A 2,977-nucleotide genomic window follows, 5' to 3' on the forward strand; every position below is an offset into this window, starting at 1 on the left:
ATATCATTCTTAGTTACTTAACTGTGCACTACGAGGTGACCAGATCTTGCAGACTTTAGAAACCTGTTGGGTTTGTATGCAGTAAATAGGCCATTTAATTATTCCTAACCAAGCATATAATGTAAAGTCATTTCTGCATCTTTTACAAACACAAGTCTTAAACAACAAACAACTTAAGTTTCACACCTTTTTGTTAGAAAACATCAAATTGCTACATGCTTAAATTTACACAAAATGTCAGAATCCTGCACTGTTATGAACTAAAATTTAAACCTAAGTTTTAAATGTTTTGTTGGGTTAACCCTAGGGGGTCCAAAATACAATTGGCCATTTCTGACTACTTTTCATGTTACATTTGTATTTCACCTTTAAATTATTTTATTTATTTATTTTTTATCTTGCCTCGCTTGGTATCGTTCTTTTCAGCTTAGCCTCACAAATGTAAGTACCATTAAAGAAATAAGATTATTTTATATTATTATTATTATTTTTTAATAGACTATTATCTTGCAATAAATTACGTGTTAAGAACCTGTATTGCACATATTAATTACATGATATTCAGTGGATGCTGTTTGCAGGTCTGAGGTTTGATTCTGTATCAGATTAAATAACAGAAGACTGTCTTCATGGCAAAAGTACATTTATGTAAAAAAATTTCTTATATTTGAAGGTCAAGGCTACTTTCAAAAGCAATGTAATTCAAAAACACAATTAATAGTTAGTGACTATTCAGAAATTATGAGAATCCAAAGCACCGTGTACTGACTGATAAACATTTTATTAATGAACGTTGTTGATTTCTGGAATCATGATCTACATGACATGAATCCATCTTGGGTGAACAAACATTAATCTTATGTTGATTTTTTTTTATTATTTAAATAGCAGAAAAACACATTTTTATGGTTTTCTGATTAATGCACTTAATGATCAGTGCTTTAAAAACTCCTGGGAGACGAGTTTCTCTGCTTATTCCCAGATGAACCTCAAAGGCAAATCACCAAGTTTCTCCTGAAGGACTTGATCCACTCTTTCACTCTGTGCAACAGTCAGTGTGTTCTTCCAGTCTCCAATCTGACCTGTAATGAAGAGAAAAACACAACACCTGATACCCTGAAGTCACATTTACCTGCACAGCAGCTGCAGGTCTGTTATGCTACCTTTGCGCAGGAATATTCCACTGAACGTCTCTGGCGGAAGATGCTGATAATTTGATTTCGAGTCATTCTTCATGTTCTGAAATGTAGCTTTTTCCACAACTTGACTGATAGCAGCTTCAGTCAGGTTTATCCCTAAGAAGTTGCAGATCTTCTTCACTGATCCTTTCAGGTCCTGAAAGAAAAGCAGGAACACAACAGAAAAAGAACCTTAAACTCTGCCAGATATTTTGTTTGAGTTTCCTTAGGAACAACAAAAAATGCGAAGAAACATCTTACCAAAATCATTTCCTCGTAGGTCAGGAAGAGGATGTTGTACTGGTCTCTGTTTAAATACCACTCCCTGACGTGGTCAAACCAGGATGACGCAAAAACTGTGTAGTGGCATAATGCATCCAGTCATTTGGCATTGTCATTTAATTGAGTTCACATACAACCCTCATGTCAGAGGAGGAGCTCAAGTGTAAGCTCTGTAGTTACCTACAGCATGACTGCAGGCATGATCAGTCCCCCATGCTAATCATGCAGTGGTAGTGTGCCTCCGAATGTAGTACAGATTTTGTCAATGTGCTCAATCCACACATCACACATACACACACAAAACTGGAGTCGGTGCTAAATACTAGCACAGCACCACAAAATCACTGGGTACTAAAGCTCAGGCCCTCTAACAGAGGGTCCACACATAATGATGAATCAATTACTGATTACTATAAAGTGAGGAAACTTACCGTTTCCTGTTATGTACCACTCAAAAAACTGGTCAAAGCTCTCGGGAGTTTCCAGGTCTGCCAGGGCTTTGCTGAAGTGATAAAAAGACACCACGTTGTCCTTTGGATTCCTCATCAAATACACGATCTGATATACATTTAAAAAAAAATCAGAATATTAACAGTTTGTTACTTAAATGTAAAAATTATAAAAGTCATTAGTTTAAAAAAAAAACAATTTAAAATTTAGGGTCAAAATTTGATTTCAAATAATATCTTTTAAAATATGTTTTAAAGCCTGTACATTTTTATAGCTCCTTTTCTCCTATTTCTACTTGATTTGATGAACCTCTTAGGCTACGTTCACACTGCAGGTCTTAATGCACAATTCCAATTTTTTGATCAAATCTGATTTTTGTGTCTGCTTGTTCACACTACAAATAAAATGTGACAGCAAATGCGCTCTAGTGTGAACCCTCAAAGGGGGCTGCATGCGCAAAAGAAGACATCACACACAACACGCTCTGTTTAGACCCAGACCAAACAGTATTGTTTGACAGATGGTCCTTAATATAAAGACTTGTTTCTGACTTTACGTTTCCCAATTTTGCTTTAAGTTATAAAGTTATTTTGTTATTTACAAATGGCCTAATAATGATCCTTATTGCTGTTTTAGAGAGGAGCGGTGCTTCAAAGGATAGTTGCAGATTTCTGTCAGAATCTGCAGAATATACAGTACAAATAAAATGTTCACGTTTCTCCAACGTTGTATTCCCAATAGTTTCACTGGATGGCCAGGAAGCGTTCACAATGTCTTCTTGGGCGCTGATAATTGGCATCTGTCTTGTGTCAGTGACGTAAAAGACGGATTTAATGCAACATGACCATTATCAGATTATTCTGTTATTATATGTTACCTTATATATGTAATCAAAGTAGTTGAATTAAGTTAACTGCTGTAGGTCATATATTATCCTTTAGTTTAGATGGTGTGCTGTGTATGTAGTTTAGTTCTCATTATACTTTTGAGTTAACAGAACATATTCACATATTAGTTTATTAGATAAGTGTGCATCACTCTGTATCCTTGATCGGCTGTGACTGTCT

At 35.4% G+C, this 2,977-nt stretch overlaps 1 pseudogene; it reads right to left on the reverse strand.

Moving 5' to 3' along the window:
- Positions 1-972: 972 nt before the first annotated feature.
- The window catches only part of LOC102206969 (amine sulfotransferase-like), a 5,165-nt pseudogene continuing 3,160 nt past the window's right edge, over positions 973-2,977 (reverse strand).

Source organism: Pundamilia nyererei, unplaced genomic scaffold, assembly GCF_000239375.1.
Source record: "Pundamilia nyererei isolate P.nyererei 1_Seehausen unplaced genomic scaffold, PunNye1.0 scaffold00095, whole genome shotgun sequence".
NCBI lineage: Eukaryota > Metazoa > Chordata > Actinopteri > Cichliformes > Cichlidae > Pundamilia > Pundamilia nyererei.